A 12,492-nucleotide genomic window follows, 5' to 3' on the forward strand; every position below is an offset into this window, starting at 1 on the left:
CCTTATAAACCAGTGAGCACTAAATAGAGATTTTGGCAAACGAACTTTTTCTTCTTTATTGCCTTACTTGTGCTGGTACCATTGATGTAATAACATTGGGAAGGTTCCAGTATTGAATTAAATTTATCAATTTACTAATATTATATCAAGTTAGTATTAACTTGTGTTGTTTTAATATATTTGTTTATCCATTTAAATTTCTTTTTTTTTTCTCGTTTTCTTTAGTGCTTCTCAAAATTCATTTATTTAAATTGTTGTCTTATTTGGTTGTTTTTTTTTTTTTTTTTTTTTGTTTGTTTTTTAAACAAATTAATTTGTTCCTTTTTTTTAATTCTTAAAATAATTACCGCTGTATTTTTATTGCCAGACTAAATATTTTTGCAAAACAATGTATTTTCTATTGCATTCCCTCTAATAAAACACTTTTATTCAGAAGTCACGACTAAATAAATATATAAATACAACCACCATTTTGGTTTTCTCAACAATTGAATTAGTATACGAGAAATACTCTTCTGAGAAAGGAGAGAGTTGAATTCTAACTAAGTTATAGAGGAAATAAAGACGTTTAAAGGAAGGGTGGGCAGATTCCGTACTTGCCCGTCCTGAAGCTAATACATACAAAAGCAAGATAGTTCGCGATGAAGAGGCGGGAAGCTAGGGGTTGGTTGGGTAAGGAGTAAAGATAACACGGTCGTTATTGTTATAGTCTAACGAATGCATGAGGAGAGATTGGTAGCATTATTTTGTCTTAATTGTATTGTATGAATTATTGGCGAAAGCCTAAGATTAAGTAAACTTTGTTTTTATTTGTCTTTTTTTTGACTATGGAACTGATACTTGTCATAGCAGACCTGCCTACTTGAAATAGGAAAATAAAAATCGTAGTTTTCAGGGTTGATAAAATCGTAGCTATTTTAGCTATCCTTTAAAAAATCAACGGAAATTTCGTCTATTAAGGTATCAAATTTTTAAAAAACGAGAAAAACGGATTGGAAACGTAATAATGATGGTGATGGTGGTGGTGGTAATAGTGATGGTGGTGGTAGTAATGATGATGGTAATATTATTATTATTATTATTATTATTATTATTATTATTATTATTATTATTATTATTATTATTATTATTATTATTATTATTATTATTATTATTATTATTATTATTATTATTATTGTACGTATTGGTGGTATTACGATTGTTGTATTTTTGTGGTTATTAATGGTATCAATTTGTTGTTTGGTTGGTTCCATTTACCATTTTTTTTCCACTTTCATGTATGTTGTCATCAAATTGTATGATTTAATGGCGAAAGCCTCAATTTCATGTATGTTGTCATCTAATTGTATGATTTAATGGCGAAAGCCTAAGATTGAATAAACTTTGTAATCTCGTACGGTATTCATCATTGTCGACGACATCGTCGTTGCCATCATTATCATCATCATTAACAACAACAACAACATTAACAACAAGTACTACAATAGCAATAAAAACAATATCAACATCATCATATAATTTTCGTCATCGTCTCCACAACTATCATTCTAACCAACAGCACCACCAAAACCACTACCATAATTACATCCTCCCTCACCGTCTCCTCTTCCTCCTCCTCCTCCTCCTCCTCCTCCTCCTCCTCCTCCTCCTCCTCCTCCACCACCACCGCTACCATTATTCCAACCACTACCACCACCGGCACAATCATTCTAACCACCAAGAGAGCAGTAAAAATGATGCAATTTGAGCTCTGAATGAAACTCGAGTCATACCGCGGTTGTTGCTTCTCGATGAAAACTTTAAAGTTACTACGTACTTCTGAAAATGTAACAGAAATATCAATCTCGCCGTTGAGGGATTAAAGCATCTCTTTAATTTTTTCGAGTGAACGAAATAGACTTGTATTGTCAAGGTGTTGTCGCATTTTGTCTCGTCGCTTTATTTTTTTTTTGTTGTATTCTCTTTCGTGATTCATTTTTGATTACGTTTGGAATAATTAAAATCTACTGGTATTGTCATTTCATATTGAATGTGATTATTTGTGGTTGAAATATTTTTTTTTTTAAAGTTGAAATATATATATATATATATATAATATATATATATATATATATATATATATATATATAATCAATATATCTATCTATATATATATATATATATATATATATATATATATATATATATATATATATATATATATATTATTTAAAATAGTTACCACAATTTTTGAGACAGTTTACATTAATGTTTCAGGCTTAATTTGCCATCGTCAGGACTGAGTTGTTTTGTTGACTGTTGTTGTTTCTTGAAGTGGTTCCGGTTTAAAGTTGCTTAACAAGAATTTACGCCGATGGGGACACCTTCAATTAAGCCTGAAACATTAATGTAGACTGTCTCAAACATTGTGGTAAATATTTTAAATAATAATAATTCGCTCCATTACTGCATGTCGAGCACTTTTCGTACCATATTTGTATCAAACACAATTCAATATTATATATATATATATATATATATATATATATATATATATATATATATATATATATATATATGACCGAATCATCTTTGCCCCACCACTATAAATAGGCTAGAACCGCCACTGAGAACATTAACCCTCTCCTAACCACCTACAGAAACATTGTCACATTTGTTACGACACAATATACATTTTTTTCTTATTCAGAGTTATTTTGTACATCACAATGATCCTTGTTTACTTAATAAGAACATAAAGTTGTTTTGTCGAGAGATTGTTTGAGATAAAAGAATAAATTTTTCTGCTGGGTAAGCCTGCCATTTAGGGAAAATACTGAAAATGATCGGTAAGGAAAGAGTTAAGGACGCACATAATACCCAGGCAAACCAAACGTGAGAATTATTTCACCCAAGTTTTTTCTTGTCTTTTTATTTCTTGTTTTGTCTGGTGATGTTTCATACACATTATTTTAGATTTTGATCTTACACCAACCAGTGCCTGCTCTTTAATTTCTCAATGTGTTCTTCCACCCATTCCTTACAGTTCCCTGAATATTTGGTGGTTGGGGATAGTATAAATCCGGTTAAAAATTATTTTCAATAGACACGCTTCTTATTCAAAGGGTAGAAAGAAGAAAGCTTTGAGGTCTCCTTAGCCCTCTCCTTATCGATCATTTTCAGTATTTTCCCAAAATGGCAGGCTTACCCAGCAGAAAAAATTGTTGTTTTTTTTACTCAAACAAACTCTCTACAAAACAACTTTATGTTCTTATTAATTAAACAAATATCATTCTTAAAAGGTTGTGATGTTCAAAATAAATCTGAATAAGAACAATGTATATTGTGTCGTAACAAATGAGACAATTTTGCTGTAAGGTGGTAAGCAGAGGGTTAAAGCCACGGGAACCAAGAAGACCTCTAGAGCTTTACAGACTCGTATGCTTTCGACAGTGCAACACGAGTGTCTCAAACTCAGCTTGAACTCATAAATACATGTTCACCTTTTACTCGACCAAGGCAACCCCTACAATCAACATAACATCACTCAGTCCACATATTTTATAAAGATGGGTTCTCATAGAATGCGGTTTAATAAAATGCTCACCCATTCTTACTGGCAAAATTATTAGTTTATATTATGAAACAACCACACACCGTTAGCCAGACCTGCCTACTATTACGAAAATTTCGTAGAAGCACGAAATTTTAGCTCCAATTTATGAACTTCATGAGCATCTCAAGTCATAAAAACTTATTGAAAATGAAAGTTGATGCTAGACTACATAACTGTAATGATTTTGAAGTGTTACTTAATCATTGTGAGGGTAAGTAGTTGCGTTTTAAAGTTAACTATAGTTATCTACAATTTTTATTTCCCAAAATACTGAATTTTTGGATTGCCAGATATTCATTACGACTTTTATTTTTTACAATTTCTTCTTCTTCTTCCTCTTCTTCTTCTTCTTCTTCTTCTTCTTCTTCTTCTTCTTCTTCTTCTTCTTCTTCTTCTTCTTCTTCTCCTTCTTCTTCTTCTTCTTGCTCCTCCTTTTTGCTTCACAATCATGAGGTACTGGGGTCGGTTTACAACAGTTCTACGTATAGAATTGAGTAGGTAATTTCACAATAAACACTTATCAAAGTAAAACTAATGAAAGAGCATTATATTCAGCATCATCACCACACCACCATCACCACTACCACTACCATACTCCTCCTCCTCCTGCTCCTCCTCCTCCTCCTCATCATCATCATCATCACCATCATCATCATCATCATCATCATCATCATCATTACCATCATCTATTACCGCTAAATTCATCTACAATATGCAAAACATTTACTCACTCGCAAGGGTAAAACCATATTATCTGTGTTTCGGGAGGGCTAATTTCTTCTTACCACAATGGTTATATTATGTAAATATAACAAGAAATTGGTTTGTGGTTAAAGACGATAACAACTATAAAATATTCTAACAGCGTGTAACGTGAGTTCGAGGGGGTCGAGGGCGTCGCTGTATTCCACTCATTATGTCATTATCTTATTTATGGTTGAAGCATGACTCATCTTAGATTTGCTATCTATTTCGTTCAATACTCAAGATCAAGTTGTCAAGTGTCTTAACCAGCTGCAGATGAGAACGAAACTATATATATATATATATATATATATATATATATATATATATATATATATATATATATATATATATATATATATATATCCCCATAATTCATTAAGTTATAACAATTACATTGCTGTGAAATCACGCAGAACACCATTCATTTGGACTAGAAAACTTTTAGTATATAGTATACCAATAAATTAAAATGATTCTCAATTTTCCAGAATGAAACTTTGAAGAAGAATTTTGACCATATATATTTCAAAGAAAAGAGCTAGGTATATTATTTTGTTGTTCAGATGGGTGCACGTTATCATCTGACAAGCAGAAACAAATTATGGCTAAATTCATTGGTTTTGTAATAAGGGTGACGAGAAATTTTAAAATTCAAATTGTTCATTTGAAAAAATGATCTAAGTGACTTTGACAAAAAATAATAACAAAATTTTACCAGAGCAAAATGCTTAAAATGATCCAGCTTATATATATGTTGTTAGAACTTTGATACAAACCGATGATGTGGATTTTTATCAATGTGGAAAGAAAACAATATTAGATAACTAAACCAGGATTCGATCATACATTACAACAATGGTTATAATCATTTCGTGTTCGTTTAACATAGAGCAACATTGTCGAATGGACATAGTAATACACTGGGTTACCCAGATTGACTTCCATTTAAACATTTCCCTTTTATTTCTTCTATCGGAGTCCCGAATTCGACATTTGTTTTTCTTTATTTTATATATATATATATACATAAACCAAGTCATGGGAATCCTTGTAAAGTGGTGATTTAGGAGAGCTATATAAACAGATAAGATGATATTTTATACAGAAGAGTATCAAACAAGATTCAAATCAACGTTGACAGTTTATAAGATACCTACAATTTCATATCAAGATGAAAACTGATCAAATATATCAGATTAATAATCTTGTACTTTGCTTCAACATACATTAAATCTTTCAGTGAAAACTCAAGTTGTAAACGATGCGAGGCAGGTATATCTAATTTTATGACAAATTCTATACGTAATCTCTCCGGCAAAACCTGGTATTTTTTAGCATTTTAAACTTCCGTTCCCAGAACGACTTGGAGATAGTTTTCAAACAACTTACATTCATTTTCAAATAAATTATAGATAGTTGGGGAATCTTTATTACGCCAGAAGAATAAGTACATTGAACCAATTTGTTTATCGCTTTTGTATAGATTCGAAAATCATCTCTTTGTTAGGTTCAAGCTGTGGACGTCATTCAAATGTTTCAAGCAAGACATTTATGCAATTTGGATAGCTCAATGGAAAGAATGGCAGAGAAACGAAACAATTTAGTCCACTGCATAAGTTAGATGAAGCAAATCTTCGAATTGCTCATATTCCTGATTGTCGTTGTTCGGGGGAATGAAGATAGTGAATTTACAAAAACAAAGAACACTATCTCTGACTTTGATGAACGTTCAGGCTTAGTAGTAATGGTAATAAGCCGCATTTTCCATTCTTTTCTTTTGTACTATACTCCTTTTATCACATTATATTTTGTTTGAAATCGCATTCAATCTCCTTGGTGATGATACCAAACGTGTTTTTCCACTATTGCGTGATTGTTCTGATTATTGTATCTCCTGCCCCTTAAAATTGAATCGGTTCAAAATCGTAAAGATACAGAACAACTGATTTATTTACAATGGGAAAGAAGAAAATGATAAGATACAGTATTTGTGACCAATAGACTCAAAAACAGTATTTTGTCGAGATGTAACTTATGCTATAAAATCAATTTTAACCCTAACTTCTAAAATTTGATTTAAAATAAAAGCCCTCATTGAGGATATTGTGTTTTGTTTCTAAAAGTTCAAAAAGCTTACCTTTTCTAATTCAGATCGTCTGTTAACTCAATTTATTATCCAATTCATTCCAATACAATACCACACTGATGCGGTGGGTCAGATTTGGGTTTAAGCAGTTTGAAAAACAAATCCAAAACGATAATGTATTTTCTTCAGATTCCAAAACATTTAATATTCAGTTTGTTTTACACAGGGGCGACGATAAAATGTATATCTATGTGTAAACGAAAATAAACGCGAGTTTTTAAAACCACAATATGAGATCAAATTGCCTCACAAGGGGTGCTCAGTCATCAGCAAACCAACACGTAAATGTAGGACGAGACATGACGCCCGTAAGACGTTATTATAAATTTTCCCTTGACAGTTAACTTGCAGTGCTTATAGTACGCAATTGAATTTCTTTTCGACAGACCATGCTTGTAACGTTCAGCTACTGATTTTAGACATCTTCTTGTCTGACCATACGTCGAGTGTAGAGGTTTACAAAAGAGTTGTTTCTCTGACAGGACCACAGGAATTCCACTTGTCTCAAAGAAGAAGTCAAAAGCAGAAAAAGGTCTCGAAGAAAAGTGCCATGTTTCTCGCCATGAGACATTGGCAAAAACCAATATGCAAGGGACCTCGGAGGGAGGCAGAAGGAGAGACAAACAAAGTCATTAAACTTACACAGTTCAAAATGGCTGGCCCCATGGATGTCCGTCAACGACAGAAAGCTGTCATTGAATTTAGTGTTTTCGAAGAAGAAACTAAAGTATAATTTTTAAACGCCTCGGCAATGTTTATAACACTCAGGCATTTTGTAGAGGCTGTGTTTTAGGTGGGTTGAACGTGTTCTTGTCATTTAGAATAAAATGAGATGCAATCTAATACCTTATCTGATACCCTCTCAACCATGTCTTTATTTGACAAATCTCGGGATGGTCGCCGTCCAAGCAGTGTCAACTCGGTGAACAAATAAAGACAGCAGCATTGATCAGATCTGATAGAAGAACATATTCCGAACTTCTCCGGCTAAATGGGAGATATAACAGCTCTCTCAGCTGAATGATCACTGATCATATGAACCTGAGTCGAAGAGACAATATTTGGAATTGCGACAATCCTCTTCCTCAAAGACTAAAAACTTCAAAGCTGAGAAACCAGCGGGGAAAGTTATTCGGGGGTGTAATCCTCGTTCTTTCCCACCACATGGAGCCACTGTCAACTCTGAACGGTACAAATAGACCTCGAAACAACTGAAAGCAAGAGTTTGTTGAGTTAGACTGGATTTGGAGATGGAACGAGTATTGTTTCTTCATGAAAATGACCTTCCATACACAAGTGCCAGGAAAAGGGGTGGACAACGCTGTCTCATCCTCCTTATTCACCAGACTTTCGGCCTTTCATATTTTTCACCCACTGAAAGAGGCAATGAGGGAACATCGCTTTGAAGATGACGAAGAAGCCAAGATAGTAGTGAAAAAGTTCAGCCAATTCAGTTTTACAAGGACGTAATAAAAAAGGGTGGAGGGTGGCTATCGAGAGAGAGAGAGAGAGAGAGAGAGAGAGAGAGAGAGAGAGAGAGAGAGAGAGAGAGAGAGAGGCGGAGACTGTTGAGAAGTAGCATTCTAATCGGCTAATGAGAAGCTTTAATCTGAAGTATGATGCATGGCATTGATTTAATTTGTTTTTAAGTAATAAGCAAGTCCCATTGCTCTTTGACTCACCCTCGTTTTTCTCGTGTCTCCTCTGCGATGGGACTTTACTAAAGCCACAGATTTGAGAGTGTTTGACGAGATGAGGGTAATTTAAATCGATCTACATTTGAAGGATGAGTTTTCTGGGCATGATTTATTTAAATGTTTGTTTCAGAGTGTGGCAGTATAGTGTAATGGTAGCACGCCTGCCCGGTAATCAGAAGGTCTAAGGTTCGATCCCCAGTCGAGGTAGACTGATATTTTGGGATGTTTTTTTTCTTGTATTTTTCTTTCTTGCTTTGCTTGGTTATCTTTCGTACATTCTTGATCCAGCAGTATAGTGATAAACTGTGAGCAGAAAAATCTTTCTGAGGACTCAACTTTTGTAGCACCCAAAGCATGACTCGAACCCGAGACGTGCAGGAGACAATCCGAGTGTCGTTTTACCAGACAAAAAAGATGCATATACAATTGAACTTTGAAGGATACCATTAACCAAGGCATATGCAATGCTTCATTTGAAAGTTTGGGAGCCGAAAAGGCCAATCGGTGCCCATTGTACATTGATCCACAGCCTGAATAATCTTCTTCGATCATGGGTAAGCGGGCTTTTATTGTCACCCATTACCATCCAGTAGTGGATGGGTAGTTGTGTTCAGTTTATAATATCAATCAGAAAGTACTCTGCGATACCACGTCTCAGCGTCCAATTCAAAGAGTAATAATCGATGTTTATTCCGCTGGATGCGATAGGAACCAAGGACACGGATTATTGGCGGTAAATGTATTTTTTGTCTCTCGAAGCACTAATGCTCATAAGGCGAAAATGTATCCCGTTTCTCGATTTCCATACCTTGAAACAGTCAGAGAGAAAAAATATCGTTATAACATTTCAAGAACCTATTTTTTAGAAGATTGACGAATAATATAAAGTCATCATCTCTCAAACTAATTTGTCTCTTAATTTTGTTTGATTGGTGTTTTTGTTTTTTACCGTATGGGAAGGAAATCGAGTTATGTAAGTAGAATATCGTCCTATCTTAGTTTGTGTACAAACAAGTGACACTTTAATTTATTGGCGAATATCTCTTCTGTGATATTTTATTTTCCTAAATATTACGAGCTGAAAAAAATGTGTATCCTAAACCAATGCCGCTCCTTAATTTGTCACTATATATTACGAAAATGGCCAATAAAATACCATATAATGACCTTAAATTTTGACTCGCCGATTGAAGTCTTTCGATCGGATTTATTGGTTGGTTAAATGAAACCACAGTTCACCATAGAACAACCTAGAGATACATTCTATTCTATTCAAATTTCAGACTGTAACGTGATGGAATTAAAAAAATTTTTTCGCGATATTATGTTAACGTCTGTATTTAGTTCATAGCGTCATTCATAAGTATATTCGAAAAGCAAAGTTTTAAACTGTGCAGTATATTCAACCGCAAAAAAGGTTAGACACATAAAACAATATGTATTGATAGAATAACCAACTTACCCATGTTTATGTTTTATCCAAGAGAAACGACATTTTTATAGAACGAGGCATTTCAACACTGCCACAACAAACAATAATGTAAATTGTAAAATGGTTTTGCGTAACTGCTCTAAGATATCACAACCCTATTTGTAAGGTTAATGAACTCTATTGGCAAATCCTTTGTTACGTTTGTAGATCCGTGTATACTTAATAATTCGAATCAAATAAATTCCTCCATAGTTTCTATATTTCAAGGGAAAAGTTCCAATATGAACAAGACTAAAATAGCGTGAAGATGAAGATAGAAAGAACACACATGATATGTCTTTTCACAGTTTATTGAGGATAGAGAATTTGGTGGTTTACTAAGTACGTCGGCATCAATGCCAGACACACAGACACACAGCTGTAACTCCGGAAGTGTGCTGTTCCCGATGCCAACCAGCCAGCCTGTCGGTGATGAAGCAAGCAGACCGCCGCCAGGGAAACACTCGACTCTAAGCACTCACACACAGCACACGCTCACTCACACACATACACATACACATACACATACGCACACATAAACTGTACTGACGTACCTTCATTGTTTCCGTGAGTAAAAACGTCTAACGTATATCGTGCACTCCGTAACTACCATCACCACTTCTACTAGCCACAGACACCACAACCACCACCATGGCTGCCACCACCACAAGATTTCGTTCGTTTATTCCTACCTTCATTTTTCATTTCCATCGAACTTTTTCGTCATCTTGGGAGTCTTGTAAAGTTGTAGCCCGACCCTCTCAATGATTTAGTGCACCCGTACCTTACGTTACAAGCCTAGTGTCTAGTGAATCTAGTCGAAATTAGTTCATACTTATAATGTATTTTGAGATAGGGAAATGACTGATTATTATATCACACGCAAATGAATGGCTTACAATAAACTGTCTTTATTTTAGTGAAGAGTCGCATAAGGACTTATAAATGATTGTAAACATTTTTATATGTACTTCTTGATACATTGATGCATCTTTATTTAGCTCATGAAGTCTGATGAGAACCACGGAACTTAGCATTTAACAGTCATTTAGTAGAGAACTCGCCTCACATACAAAGAAATGTGTATCAATCCAAATACAGTAAACATCTTTTTTCTGACGCTCTTGTCCACCCAGCAGTGGTTGGGTCGCTGAGTCTCTTAGATCTTGTGGAAGTTACTTTATGACACACTCCAAAGGGAGAGAGCAACTGATATAGTCCGCTTAAAATTAGAATCCGGGATACACTTTGGCTCCATGGGCCTTATGGTTTTTAAGGTTAAATTTTTTTTCTTCATATTTTAATCCGGTGCGATGCATTTTTTTCTATTAAAAAGAAATGAATATATGCATAAAATGTTTTTATAATTTTGTTTTCTCGTCCGTTCACAATTTTATGCCATTCGACGACAGAAACTGTCAGAAAGAAAGAGTCATCAATGATGAAACGCTCATCAATTTATGGGGTGGCCACTATAAATACATTTACATTTAACTGCAATACTGCTGTTCTCTGAAAATTTTCTTTACAAAACATTTGGCGAGAAAACTCGTCCTCCACACATCGGTCATTTAAGATTACTCTTAATCTATCGATATTTGAAGACCGGAGTTTTGTTTTAACAAAATCTATGAAATGTGGTGGGTTTTTTTTTCAATATACAGCTAAATAGTTTTGCATTTCCAATGACTAGATTAGTCTTTTAGCGCACGGACCATTTACCCTGACTTTGTCAATCCACTTTGCCACATAAACAATAATAATGCTTCTTTTTAAAAATGATGATGACGATGACGGCGATGGTAATGAAGATGATGATGATGATTATAATCTATATTATACTAAGAAAAAGATAGATCACGGGGTCAGAAAACAAAAACCTTTAAAATGGTATTTTATGGGCCATGAAAAAAAAACATTCAAAAATATTACAGATACTTTAAAATGTGTGCGTGGGCATATTTGCACATTGAAATTACAATTTAGATTTTAAAGTATTTCCATTGACAAATAATTTTTAACCAACCCCTCCCCCCCCCCCCCCCCCCCCCCCCCCCCAAATAATTTTTTAAAAAAAAATTATAATATTAAATATATAAAAATAACAAAACAAGACAAACAACAAAAAAACAAAAAAAAAAAACAAAACAAAGAAAAACCCCCCAAAAAAGAACAACTAAAACAACCAAAAAGGCGTATTACCAAATTTGATGAGATCAAAATAAAAAGTCAAATTGGAACAAAAACGAAACTCACTGCTTGAGATTGTGTATTGCATTGAACTTAAAGGAAAAGACACTAAACAAAGTGGGCGTGGTCCTCTTTTCGTTTGTTAATATACGATGATATCCGCCATGCGCAGAGCCATTTCCATTTTAATAGATTACTGGGTCCAAATCTCAAGTGTTTACCTCTTAATTCTCCATAAAATACTCTCGGAAGTCTGCGATTTTTGCAATCATACGGGTTGCTATGATATAAATCTTTATCTCAATGTTAAGGGTTAACTTTAGGCTTATAAAATTCACTTTACTTTTCGATTATAAACGCTAAATTAGGTTAAAACTAGATTCAAAGATTCCTGTGGGCCGGTGGACGCGCCCCCTTTACTGCAGAATTTTAAGCAAGTCAATTTTTAAAGTATCATTACAAACTTATAAATATGATATGTATGATTTTTCCAAATAATAATTATCACGAACAAAATTCCTTTTGTTTCGAAATAACATTTTAAAAAATTATTTTATAGTCAATAAAAACGAGCTGTTTACAGTCAGCACATCCGAAATTACTTCCCGCTTGTATTTACATTAGTAAAACCAAAAACTAGAGGTGT

At 34.0% G+C, this 12,492-nt stretch overlaps 1 protein-coding gene across 1 annotated transcript in view; it reads right to left on the bottom strand.

The window, feature by feature from the left end:
- The window catches only part of LOC144965324 (uncharacterized), a 27,765-nt gene extending 17,732 nt beyond the window's left edge, over window positions 1-10,033 (bottom strand). Inside the window, exon 1 of the mRNA XM_078900555.1 lies at window positions 9,648-10,033. The gene's annotated coding sequence lies outside the window, so the exon portion shown is untranslated. The remainder of the gene's footprint in view (window positions 1-9,647) is intronic.
- Between the last annotated feature and the right edge of the window lie 2,459 nt (window positions 10,034-12,492).

The sequence above is a fragment of the Berghia stephanieae genome, chromosome 2 (genome assembly GCF_034508935.2).
Source record: "Berghia stephanieae isolate SIO BIC M18660-M18661 chromosome 2, UCSD_Bste_1.3, whole genome shotgun sequence".
Taxonomy (NCBI): domain Eukaryota; kingdom Metazoa; phylum Mollusca; class Gastropoda; order Nudibranchia; family Aeolidiidae; genus Berghia; species Berghia stephanieae.